We start from the raw sequence: 13,687 nt of genomic DNA on the forward strand, positions 1-13,687 counted from the left end.
GCTGGTGTAGAATAAAAGGGTGGGGTCTTTTCCCTCTTTTTCCTTTTAAGGGTAGTTTCATCTCGGGTGGGGGGGCGGCAGGGAGTGGGCTGGGCCCTTGCCGCTGCCTGCCTCTCTCTGACTACGCTCCATTAGCATGAGTGTCTGTTTCCCTTTGTTGCTCCCTCTCTTCCTGAAGCGTGGATATGATGTTCGGAAATCTGGGAGCCATCCTGACAGTGAAAGGACTGTGAACACACTCTAAAGACGGTGGACAGAGCCTGGATCACCCGGTGACATTGTGGAGTCTCCACGCCAGTCTTGCACTTTCTACCTTTTGATTTTCTTTTGGTAGAAATATATAGATTTACTGTCTTGCACTTATTTTCTGTTATTTGACAACTGAACTTAATCCTCAGTGCTATGCTAGTGGCGTAGTGGTCACCTTGGCTCTCCCGGTGGAAGCAGCCCTGTCATCCCACACAGCGAAAACCACGTGGGGCCAGAGGCACAAGCCATGGTTCTAGGACCATCTCTTCCAGTCTTATATAGCGGTGAGCCTGTGGGCAAATCACTTGAGCAAGCTTCAAACTTCACCTTCCTCATCTGTAAAATGGGGGTGTTAGAAGAGCCAGTCCCTGCCCTTGCTTTTATGACTATATTTTTTCTTCAGAATTAACTGTTTCTCATCAATGATCTGTTCTGGTTTAATGCTGCTTACAGTAACTGTGACTGTAGTACATCTCCAGGACTTGGATTTCCAAAAAAATAAACTCTTACAGAGCGTTAGCTATGAAAATAGAAAGCCTCATGTTTTTCAGTGCTTGAAAATGAAACCTGATAAAGCAAGGAAAGCCAGAGCAAAAAGCTTCAGGTGTCAACGGAAACTAGGCTTGATGCATTTCAAGGGCTAATTTGTGTTTGAGTGAAAAAACCTGCGTGGAAGGGGTGGCTGGTCTGCGCAAGCGCGGCCTCGCCGAGGACCGCAGTAGTAACTTCTAGAGGTGCTGGTGGAAGCCCTGTGCCCGCCTGGCCGGGAGGGGAGCTGGCTTCCTGCTCAAGACGGTGATGCTTCTTCAGGTCAGTGGGGCTGACTTTGGAACCCAGGCGGAGAGGAGAGAGAACGGGAGAGGGGCGTGGGGGTGGGGTGAAGGAGAAATGAGAAGCCCGAGAGCAGGAGGGGGAGAAGCGTTGCCTCTTCCAAAGAGTGATTTTCAGAGTTCGCCTACAAACGCTGATGGTCGCACACCTACAGTGCCAGCCTACTGTGTGCTGTTTGCAAGGCTGGTGTCCATCTGGGTCGAGGTTTTGTGTTTTTGGTTTTTTTTCTTGTTGGAAATGCTTCAAGGTAATTTGAGAGACAAAGGAAGGAACAGCCCCGGGGGGCAGGGCTGCTCAAGTCAATGTCAATGTTTACATTTGTATAACTCAGGACAGGTTATAGCCTTTATCATATTCCATCTTCATAATGACCTTGTGAGGCAGGCTGGGCAGGTTCAGGGCTATTATCTGGTTCAGTGCTGTCGTTCTTATCCTTGCGGAGGAAGAGGCCTCCAGGAGAAGTTAGAGGAGGCTAAGCTCTTAAAGCTGGCTAAGCGCTTGCGAGGGGGGGGCACCCATGCTGGGGGCCCATCAGTCTGATCTGTAATTGGGCTGGTGCTGGGCTTCACCGGGCTTCAGTTGGATTCCATTCACCACTTGCTTCAAATGTTTTGTTTGTAAACATTTTGTACTGTGATTATCAGGCTTGTTGTGAGGGTGGAGGTGGCGGTCCCTTGGGACTGTTTTTCTAATCTGGTAAAGGCGAGCCACCTGGCTCTGCTTTAGTCCCAGGTGGGGGGAGGGGGGAAACCAGGCAGCCCCTGGGATGGGGCAGCTCTAAACAACACTCTGTGACGTGAATGGTAAGGAGCTGGTGACAACTTTTTGTGTTGCCCTGCCCGGAGCATTTGGAAAAGGAGGACTCAGGAGGCAATGTCTTAGCTAAAAAGTGAAAAGCATGACTGATCTAATGGAAGGATTTCAGACAATGTGATGTCAATTATATCTCAATTTTTTAAAAAAAGACAATGTGGCAAGCAGATGGAATAGATATTTGTGGGTCAGAGAGCACTTGCCAATCTCTCTATAACCCAGCACCTCGGAACTGTGACTGTGTGGCCATCTGTGACCTCTTCTCGATCAGCTCACATGTAGGAAAAGGGTGTTGAGTCAAGGTGGGGGGTGAAGGGAAGGATGGCCCGAGGGGATGCAGAATGAGGGGGCGATGGTTCAGAATCCCTTGAACAAAGCAGAGACGTGCTGGTCCTACCCCTCCCATCTTGTCCCCCACCTCCTGAGAATGCTTCCTTTCGTCATTCACACGTTACAAGTTTCCCTGAGCACCTACTGAGCACGAGACACCGCACTGGGTTTTGGCGGCACGGAGAGCCGGACAGGCGAGGTGCGTGCCCTCAGAAGAGGTCATAGAAAGTAAACAAACACTGTGAGGCGGTGGGCAAATGTAGTAAGGAGTCGGCGGGGGAGGGTGAACAGGGGTCCGGGCCACCACTGAGCCAGACCCGGGAGATGGAGACCGAAGCAGCCACGCCAGGAGCTGGCGAGACAACCCTCCCCTGGGGGGACAGCAGGCACAGAGGCTGTGCGACGGGGCAGAACTTTGTGTGTGAGGCCCAGGAAGGGTGCCCGTGTGGCTGTCGTGTGAGGGGAGTGACCAGGAAGAGGTGGGACTGACGCGGGTAGGCGGGCAGGAGCCCGAGTCTGCTGGGCCCTGTGGCGTAGGTCGCGAGAAGCCACTGAGTGATTTGTGGTAGGAGGGTGGCTCCATGTCATGGCTCTGAGCCAAAACCCCGAGGGCGGCCATGGGAGAGCATACCCTGAACAACGCACGCCTGAACTGCGCCAGTCCCCTTCTATGTGGACTTCTTCCGTAAGCCCGATGGTACTATACATATGTCTTCTCTGCCTTATGATTTTCTTAATAACACTCTCTTTTCTCAAGTTTAATCCACCATAAGAAATACAGTTTATAATACATGTGACATATAAAATGTGTTAGTCGAACTGTTTGTTATCCTAGGCTTCTGGTCAACAGTAAGCTATTAGTAGTTAAGTTTTTGGAGAACCAAAAGTCATATATAGACTTTTGACTGCTCAGGGGGTCCCCTTGCCCCCTAACCCCCACGTTGTTCAGCGGTCAACTGCATTGTGCGTTGGAGCTGGAGGGAAGAGGCTGCTCAAGGACCGTGGGAGCACAAGGAGCTCCTCCACGGCCTTCACGTCGGCGCTCAGGCCAGCATTTGTGTTTTTCATTCCCACCCCGAATGTAGTCCCTTGTTCTTGTCAGTGGTGTTTGGTTTTCCTTAGTAGCTGCTGTGTCTTTTGGGCTGGGGGTACATGGCCGCATTTTCATCGTTGTTTACCGATCACCTAGCAACATCTGCAGCCACCTGTACGCTCATATTCTCCCTTCTGGTGTTGCTGCCACTTGCTATCCAGCTGCTGCAGAAACTATTCGGGGACAGGGAGTGCTGGAAGTGTTGCCTCAGGATTAGAGAAATTTCACTTGGCAAGAACGTGCGGACAAATCAGGTCAGAGGGCATTTGAAGGTTGTTACCAGCTGCCACATAGAACATACCTTTCAGTGTTCTGCTGTCGGCCTGTCCTGCGTCTGGATCTTTGAATGGCTCGGATGAGCCACTTTCTACCTTCCTGCTAACAACAGGTTACCTGGGCAGCCATCACAATCTCCTTGCCTAGTCCCATCCTGCTCTCAATCTGATCCAGTATAATTCTAACCCTGGACACTGCAGACCTGTTGTCCTTGATAAGGACCATTTGGGGATGGTGTTTTCAGCTTTTCACCTTCAGCTCTTCCTCATGACCTCTGACCTGGTTTGTCTCTCCACATTTTTGCCGTTATGGAAACTACGGGTAGCCCCAGCTGCTTAGCTGATCCCCAGTTCTCCCGGAGAGAGGCTGTTTGGCTGCTTCCTCTGCCCCACTGAGACACTCCACGCCCGGGAATCAGACCGTCAGATTGAAAGTTGCTTTTGCCTTTTCTCACAGGAGCCTGAGTATGTCCCTTTACAAATTGCACTCACGGCTGGCCCTGATATTCGGTTTCCCTCCCTGACACTGCAGTGTGCACCTCTAGGCAGGCACGCAAATTAGATCTAAGCTGTTGACCTTCATCTCACACATGTAAAAAGAATGTGTGAGGACCTGTGGCTTGTGAAAGCAGCCTTATGTCTTCACCATCATTTTTCAAATACCACTAATTGCCTTATACTTTCAACTTCAACACAAAGCGTTACTCAAACAGCTCTTGAAATAGGTGAATAGAGAGCCCCACCTCTGACTCCCTTGCACAACCGCTGTATCTTGAACGACGAGGTTGCTGTTCTCCCTCTGGCTTTCAGGACATTCAAGTCTCCGAAGTGCTGGGATTGGAGCGCACACTGGGCTTCCTGCACACCTGCCCTCTCCTCCCTGTGGATACCATCACCTAAATTACACCCGCCAGCTCCTTCCTTGCAGCCTGAAAGAGTCTAACAAAGAGGGTGATGAAAAAGAAACATTCAGCCAAAGGAGGCATGACTGTCCTGCTCTTGCCAAGGCTAGGAGTGAAGCCATCCCGTGATCGGTCACTTCCCTGTATCTGGGACAGAAGGAAAGTTATGACTCCGAGAGGTTAGCTCTTCCCGATGGGATGCAAGAGGAAGCAGAGATTCCCAGGGTGTCGTTTTGGGGGCTTGTTTTTTGTTTTTCTCAGAAGCATTGAGGAATACGTACGTTCATGCTCTCATCATTGGAGGGGACAGGAGGGAAATAGGACCAGAAAAGCATGTGAAATAAGTAACATTTTAAAAGATCCGAGTCCATCGGAAAAACACAGTTGTCCTTTGCCATGAGAACGTGGGTATAATATGTGTGTGACACTGTTGAACAGATGCTCTGGTGTGCTGGAAGTGGTGGCATTTCCTTCTCATTTGGGTCACTGAAGGAACGGTGACTGTCAGCACTGTGCGTTAAGGCAGGGTGGAAAGGACACTGGGCTGAGGCCAAGGACACCTGGGTTCTGTCGCATGAGGACAGAAAGCAGCAGGACCTCTTTACAAGGGGTTGCCTGGTGGGAGGCTGGGACCCAGAGGCCGGGCAGTGCCCAGAGCAATGAACTGTTGGGCACCATCCGTGCTGCACTCACGTGAAGATTAGCTGCACCCAGAGAGAGAGAAGCACTGGTAATGAGTGCGACAGACAGGGGACTCAGCCTGGTCCGAGTATGGTAACCCCTTGTTTCTTCTAGGACATGCTTTCTCGGGGAACATCCAAACTATGTCCACACAAAGGTTTTTGGCCCCTCATTCTGTACCCAGGGGGAAATGTGAAATGCTTCTGGGGCCACCCTTGCCTGCCCTCACCCACTATGTTAATGCCTACCAGCTCCTTTGAATTCCCTGGTGAGATGTATCAGTTTCCCTCCCTGACACTGCAGTATGCACCTCTAGGCTCATTCCTCGGGGGTCTGGAGTTACTGCTGATTTGGAAGGAATTGTGTTGTGCAACTTATAGGTGAGATTTAGTGCTGATGTGGAGAGGAATTGGTGTTGTACAGATAATGGCCAGTGGGAATTGTTAACAATATTTATAGCACCATGCATGGAAATGGGTATGAAGCCTAATGAAACTTGCCCCGGGGCCCCTCTGAAGTTACAGTCAGCTTCCAGAGCACAGTGGACTGGGAAGGGCCTCTGGGGCTCTCCATGGAGGCTGTGGGGAAAACAGGTAGAGGTTTGATTAAGTGTGTATTTAACATTTGAAGATACTTGGGTTGAGAGCTCCTCCCACTGCTCTTCAGTGACACTCTATTAACAGCCCACAGGCAGTTTTGCAAGCAGCTACTGCTGTCTGACTCATATTTCTAGCATTTCCTTTTTGCCCTGTGCAGGAAAGAAGCAGAGTTTCTGTTATGGTAATTGGGTCGCCCAGAGTCAACCAAACCCACAGGTCTGACTCGTAGCTGATCCGCCCTTCCGAACACCTGTAACCTAAGAAGACCCAGAGCCAGAGAGGCTGGAAATCACTGTTTCTTCACTCTGAGACTCTGCGGCCTTCCAAACCACATGATGGAGTAGACCCGGAGCCTTCAGAGGCCAGCCTTTGGGAAGGGGCTGTGCAAGAAGGACGACTCCCAGGTCACTTACCCCATTTCTAGACGCCCTGAGCAACAACCTGGGGCAGTTTCAACAATAGCACACAGTTCTTGGCATTAGAAGAATAATGATGTACTGTATGGTGACTAACATATCATTAAAAAAAGAAGAATTGGCTTTGAGTAGTAGTAAATTTACTGTATAACCAGCTAAAATAACCAGCTGAGTGGCTGTGAGCAAATCATTTCACCTCCAGGAACTGAGTTCTGGTGTTTGTAAAATGAAGGCTGTGGACTCAGTATCTGGTACATGATAAGCTTCTATTAAGATTTATGATAAGAAATGTGAATTTTATATAAGTTAAGATGTAAGTCTTAAGAAAAGTCTAGGCCTGGTTCATTTAGAACTCGTGTATCTCAAATGATTCAGTTAAGTCAGTCTTAGAGTTATGAATAAAGGTGTTCGCTGATAGACAAACCTTTTCAGATTTCCTTAATAATGGGTAATATACACACTTAACAAACACCTCCAGTTTTTTTTAAGTTAGAATAAAATTGTGGTATTGGATGAAAAAGTTTACATTATACAAAAAGTTCTTCACGGTAGCACCTGACATTCTCTAATAGTGACAGTTTTATGAAATATTGCTGTAATTGACTTGCTGTCTACATGTGGGCATAAACTTACTTCTTTAGTACATAGGCTCAATGAGAGTGCATCCTTTCACTTCTTTTTCAGTCCCAGCAACACCGAATTCAGTACTCTAAATATAGTCCACATTCAATAAAAATTTAATTATTGATTGAATCTAGGCTGTCGGGGGAAAAAGGACATTGCTACTTGTTTGGACATGCCCCTCTGATTAAATGCCACTTTTGCCTTTCTAGGTAATCAGTCAGTTAACTAAGTGTGGTGCACATTTGACCTTCTCCCTAAGAGAAGGTCAGTGGCTGAAAATGAGATCTGGCACGATCATATTAGAAAGATTTTCATGTGTACTCCATTAAGGAGATTAAATGTCCAGGTGCCTCCCACATTTCCCCTTAGAACTTGTTCTTACAGTCTCAACATTTCAAGAGTAGCAACAATACTTTCATTGTCACTTCCCAAGATGTTTGCAAAAGGTTCATGTTGTCTTAGGGTTCTTCAGAGAAACAGAACCAACAGGATGTATATACACAGATTTATTTTTAGGAATTGGCTCACTGATTGTGGGGGCTGGTAAATCCAAAATCTGCAGGGCGGACCAGGTGGCCCAAGGAGGAGTTGTAGCTCAAGTCTGGAGGTAAATTCCTTCTTCCTCAGGGGACCTCAGTCTTTTAGGGTCTTCAACTGATTAGATGAGGCTTACCCATATTATGGAGAATAAGCTGTTTTCCTCAAAATCTGATTTAATTAAATATTAATCATATCTAAAAAAGCCCTTTTGCAACAACATCTATATTGGTGCTTGACCAAACATCTGAGCTCCAAAGCCAAGCTAAGCTGACACACAAAATTAACTATCACACACATCAAAGCAGAAAAAAGGATTTGTGCCCTTTGCAGTTATGTTCCAAAAGTTCACTAATTTCTTTCATTATTTAAAATAGTTCACAAATAACGCATAGTTCTTATGTTGGTGCTTTTATTTTTTTTAATTTTAGAAGGAAAATTTTTTTTCTGGTCTTTCATTGCTTCTTCCCACTGAATTCTACTTCAAATTGTGCTCATAGCCTGCAAAATTTTTATACACGGAAGAAAGAGCGTGGTTTCCAACTCTCATGGAATTATAGTCTGAGAAGAGAAGAGTGTGCAAACTATTGTCAGGCTATCTGCTTGCTGCTCTGAGTTGCATAAGGACAACAGAGAAGGAAGAGTTTAATAAGTACATTCGTATGTTGGCGGTACTTGCACATCTAAGTCCTGTTGGTTTTCTCTTATGCGCCACGTGAGTCCTCCCTGTATAATGGTTCAAAATTGGATGTCCCCTGGACCTGAGTCTGAGGGCATGTGACCCAAAAAGGTTTGTAAACTCATCATTCATTCTCATCTCCCTAGCATATACACTCAGCTAAATAAATTGATTCTCCCAGTAAAACTTGTCGTCTAAGGACATGACATTACCTTGGTGGCAGTTTCTCGTCACTTCTGCTGGCAACTTTACTTTTCACTCCCAGCTTAATGTTAATTAAGCTCCAGGTATTTTTTTTTTCTTTGTGTTAAAATACACGTAACGTAACGTTTGCCATCTTCACCTTTTTGAACTGTACAGTGCAGTCATATTTCACATCCATGCCGGTGATTCTTTTCATCTTGTAAATCTGAAACTCGGTCCCAAGTAACAACTCCCCAGTCTCCTTTCCCCCAGCCCCTTTCCCTTCCCCAGCCTCTACCCTACCCCTCCCCTTCCCAGCCTCCTCCCTTCTCCAGCCTCAGATCCCTTCTGCCTTTATGATTCCAACCACTCCATCGTGTAAGTGGAATAAAATAGCATTTGTCTTTTTGCGGCTGTAATTAAACGCCAGATTTGGAAATAGACTGTAGAGCTACATGTGTAGTCAATGACGCTTTGTCTGGTGCTGGAGGGGGTGATGTGCGGGCCTGTGTCACTGAGCCTGAGGCAAAATTTCCTTTCCCACAGTGGCACTGGGATTTGATGATGCAGCTCAGAGCCAGCAGGGTATTAACTAAGGCCAGACTTTGAGAGAGCCTTTATCCTGCAGGCTCTGCTAAGAAGCCACTGCTGATGGAAAGTGTTCTAGAGACTGGCATGCTAGCAAACATACATTCTGGAATTATGAGCACCTGACAGTGGTTTTGGCAGGCTTCCCTTGGCCTCATTGACATCAGTGGTAAGGAAAGGGCAGAGAGGCTGAAGGGGCAGATGGGCTCATGGACAGAGACCAGAACCTTTCAGAGATTCCAGTTCTAGACCACAGACAGCACTTTGGTTTGCTAGCCCTGTGTTCTAGACCCCTCCAAGAGAGTGAAGAAAGCTACCATCCCTTCCATTTCTCTTTTCATCTTTTTCTTTGCTCTGAGGCACACGCCCTATTCATTGTCTGTGGCCAAGACACACAGGGTAAGAAATTCTGCATTCTGCTCAAAGTGTTGAAGGCTCTGGGTTTTAGATGGTGCCAGACATGTCTGTAATTGCTTTCTGAGGTTTTGGGGGAAGCAAACAGAACCTAAGCTTCACAGTCCTCCTCGTCATGTGCTTAATATTGCAGTGTACTATTAGATCCTACGGTGGTTCAGTGTGAGAATTCCAGGGAAAATGGGATTATTAAAAGCAGAGCCTGAGGCATATAGCATTTAATAACCCTACAGAACAGCCTCAGATTCTGCAAGTAGGGAGGAAAATGGTTAGTGTAAGACTTATGCTCTGGCTTTCTTAAAATGGTCTTCACACATTCTTTACACATTCCAGAATTAAATGTTTATTATTCCATTTAGATGACTTGTGCACATTAACCGTCAGTTTGAAATGTGACTCCAGGGCCAATCCTTTGTGTTTTTGTTTTTGTTTTTCTATATTTTGTTCTCCCAGTTCTTCAGAAGAATTGCATTAGCTCAAGTCATTTAAAAAATTACTGAAATTAAGAAATGTCAGTCTGTCGTATTCTATACTGGGCAAACAAATGCACCATCAGTTCCCTTTCGCCCCGTGGGCCCATCTCATAGGAATCATAATTAGGGAGATGCCTCGGGAGCCTCGAATCAGAGCAGGGAGGCTGAGTGGGACGCTGCAGATGTCTGCCAGCGTGAGCGCGTGGCAGCCCGGTGCGTCTCACAGCAGGCATGAGTCTGGGCACCAGACAGGACCCGGAGCTGGTGCGCCCCCACCTCCTCCAGCGGGGCAGGCTGGCCACCACCTTGTGCAGTTTCAAGGTAAATTTAAAATATTTTTGTTCTGCAAATGTCTGAAGCCTTGTGAATAATCTATGAGATTCTTTGGCAGACGCAGCTAGCAGGATTAAAGGTTGCTGTGTGAGTAGCTCTCACTGGTCGCGATCCATTCATCTTAACCGCTCTTGATGCTGATGCAAGAGGCAGCATTTCATTAGGCTGTAGGGAAATGCCACAGGGTTATCACCTCTGGTAGGCCTAAACTGTAGGAAGAAGACAAAGATGAAGTGGGAAGTACCGAGATGGGAGAAAGTAGAATGAGAAAAGGTAAGAAGGTGAGAGGCAGGAATGGGGAGAAGAAATATTTTATAGGAAGATCTGTTTTCATGGGAGGTATAAATTGCCTTTAAAAACTGCTCCCAGGATCATGGTTCCTGTAGCAGCTCAGGCTACGTGAGTATCTGGACCAAAGAACAAACCATGCATCCTAATCCCAGGTCGATCTAACAAGAACGCCTTAGGCACGTGGCTACCTTTCTGTGTATTTTTATCGGTAGTCTCAAGATAACTAATACTTGCAAAGCGGATTGCAAATAGAGATATGACTGGCCATGATGGTGTCCGGCCAGACTACTGGCTGCTTTTTCTCAGCTGTGTCCCTCCTTCTCTGTCTTTCTTTGCCAGCCAGTATTGGCCCCACCTATTTAGCTGTGGAGACAACCTCCAAAGCAAACTAGACACTAACCAATGAAACACACCAAAGTTGCCCGGATTGCCTAATTCCTAATACCAGTTACCAAGGTGGGGGAGTATTCTTTGAAGAGTCACCTGAGGGACATACAATACACATATGGAATGACTCACAGGGGGACTTGCTGTGTCACGTGACATAGGGCCTAAGGTTGCTTCACCTTCTTGAGCATCCATTTCCTCATCTGTAAAATTAGGTTAATAATGGTAAGCTCACAACAAATAAAGCCATGGAACAGAATAAACAATCCAGAAACCTATCACCCATGTCTGCTCACCAGATGACAAAGGGGGCACTGCAGAAAGGATCTTCACTTCATTAAATGGGGCTTGGTTAACTGCATAGAAATATGGGGGGACGGGCACTTGGTCTCTACTTCACATTATATCTCAAAGGCAATTTCAAGTGAATTCAAATTTTTAGAATAATAATAGAATATTTTTCTTTCTTTAAGCAAAGATTTCCTAAACAGAACAAAAAAAGCGTTACAAACAGGAAAACAAAGGTACTAAATAGGTCTATAAGAATAAGAACGTGCGGGGCGCCTGGGTGGCGCAGTCCTTAAGCGTCTGCTTTTGGCTCAGGGCATGATCCCGGCGTTATGTGATCGAGCCCNTTAAAAAAAAAAAAAAAAGAATAAGAACGTGGAAGGCACTATTAGAGAATAGGTAACCCAGAGTAGAGAAGAAAAAGATTTGTGTAAAACCTATGACTGACTCAAATCAAAATACAGAGCACCTTAAAGTCAATTTGGAAAAGCAGATTGTTATGATGATTAAAATATTAACACAGGTTTAGGGAAGAATTGGGCTCATAATATGCATTCACTTCATATATATTATTATTTTTATTATGAATCTGAACAAAGGTTCAGGACTCTCCTGCTTTGAATTTCTGTTTATTGCCAGCCTAAGGGTCTCAGGTTTTGGTTTGGAAAACCTGGTAACCATAGTAATAAGGCACTAGGAAGGTATATCAATAGAATAGGATGCAAAATATATGATTCAACAAACACGGAGAGCAGCATTTATTTTCCCAGTGTTTCAGTATTTACTCACTGCTTTCTATTGCTGTGTGCCTATGGGAAGGGTGTAAAGTGAAGAGTCATGTTGCAATCTAAATTCAACTCAAGGAGCAAAGCATGCTTCTGTTCCATGGGCGTCACAACCATCTCACAGACCTGTCATTCCTGGAGCACTTCCAAGCCCTACAGAACCCCCATCTAAGAATCCCGAGTTCAGGATCTCTCCCCTGAGTCCTCAGACTCAAGCCAGTCTGAAGTTCCAGAGGGACCAGAGTCTCCCCATCTACTTTGTATCTGATCTCTCTTAAGGTCTTCTGGAAGGAGGGACTCTGTCCCCACATCTACCAAAGGGCTTTGAGGACTCATTCTCTCACAGTCTTGCCATCCCCATAACCTGTACCCGTGTTATCAGTACCTACCCTCCAGCCCAGGTTGACCTAAGTGACTTCCATTTTCATGTGGAAAATCCCTTCAGACTCCTGGCTTCTTGAGTTCATGACCATTCTTTCCTGTTCAGCTACCCCCTGTCATTGCCTTGTCTTAAACTTTGCTATAACCTGAAGTTATAAATTCAAGCATGCTATTCTTTAAACACAAAACTCTGTTCTTCCAATTCTTTCTTCTCCACTCCCATGACACTAGTTCTCTGACTTCAACAAAGTCACCAGTCACTGAATCTCTTCACTTCCCAACTATCACCACTGTTTCCAGGTGAATTCTGTTCCTCCAAATTCATGTGTAAATGCTACCCCAATACCTTAACATGCAGCTGTATTTGGAGATAGGGCTTTCAAAGAGGTTAACTGAGGTAAAATGAGGTCCTGTGTGGGCCCTAATCCCAAGTGACTGGCATCCTTATCAGAAGAAGAGATTGGGACACAGACATGTGTATGCACAGAGAAAAGACCATATGAGAACACAGTAAGAAAGTGGCCATTTGCAAGACACAGAGGGAGGCCTCAGAAGAAACTGAATCTGCTGACAACTTGATCCTGGCTTTCTAGCCTCCAATACTGTGAGAAAAATAATTTTCTCGTTTAAGACACCCAGGTTATAGTATTGTCATGGAAGCCCCAGCAAACCAATACAATCACCTTCCATATTTGCTTCTCTCTCAGTCTGATTTGTATTTCATGAGCCATCCACCACTGTCTTTCTACATTCTTGCTCCATTGTCCTAGTTCGTTGGCCTAGTAAAATCTCAACCCTGGATGAATGTAATAGCCTGTCCCGTGCGTGCCAGCGCTGAGGTTCCTTAACGTGGCTGGAGAGAATCACAACACCATGCTAACTGGTGAGGCTTCAAAGCCAGGGTCTCAGTCTCAACCAGACCTACTATTACCCTAGTTTCCCTTTTATATCTAAGACATGCAAGCTTTCCGCCTCTCGTCTCACTCTTGTCTAATGATTTTGCATCCTTCTTCTCATTTGAAAGGAGCTACCAGACATTCATTCATTCAACTTTCTACCAACAAATTAATACATTGCTCTATCTGCACCCATCTTTTCCACTTTCCTACATGTTGCAATGGAACTGGCATCTCTGGCTTAACCCTTCCACTTGTACTGTAGACCATATGGTCTCCATGTACCTCAGAAACTGCCTTCTTTCAATTATATCTTCTCTTTCTTATATTCAGCCTCTCCCTCCATATAGCTCTTTCCCAACATCTTTTAAATATAATCAAGTCTGTTCCATTAAAAACAAAACAAATATAAGAACCAGCTTTCAGGGGTACCTGGGTGGGTCAGTCATTAAGCATCTGCCTTTGGCCTAGGGCGTGATCCCAGGGTCCTGGGATCGAACCCCACATCGGGCTCCCTGCCCTGCTGGGAGTCTGCTTCTTTCTCTCCCACTCCCCCTGCTTGTGTTCCCTCTCTCACTGGCTGTGTGTGTCTCTCTCTCAAATAAATAAATAAAATCTTAAAAAAAAAAAAAAAAAAAA

Source organism: Ailuropoda melanoleuca, chromosome 1 (genome assembly GCF_002007445.2).
Source record: "Ailuropoda melanoleuca isolate Jingjing chromosome 1, ASM200744v2, whole genome shotgun sequence".
Lineage (NCBI taxonomy): Eukaryota > Metazoa > Chordata > Mammalia > Carnivora > Ursidae > Ailuropoda > Ailuropoda melanoleuca.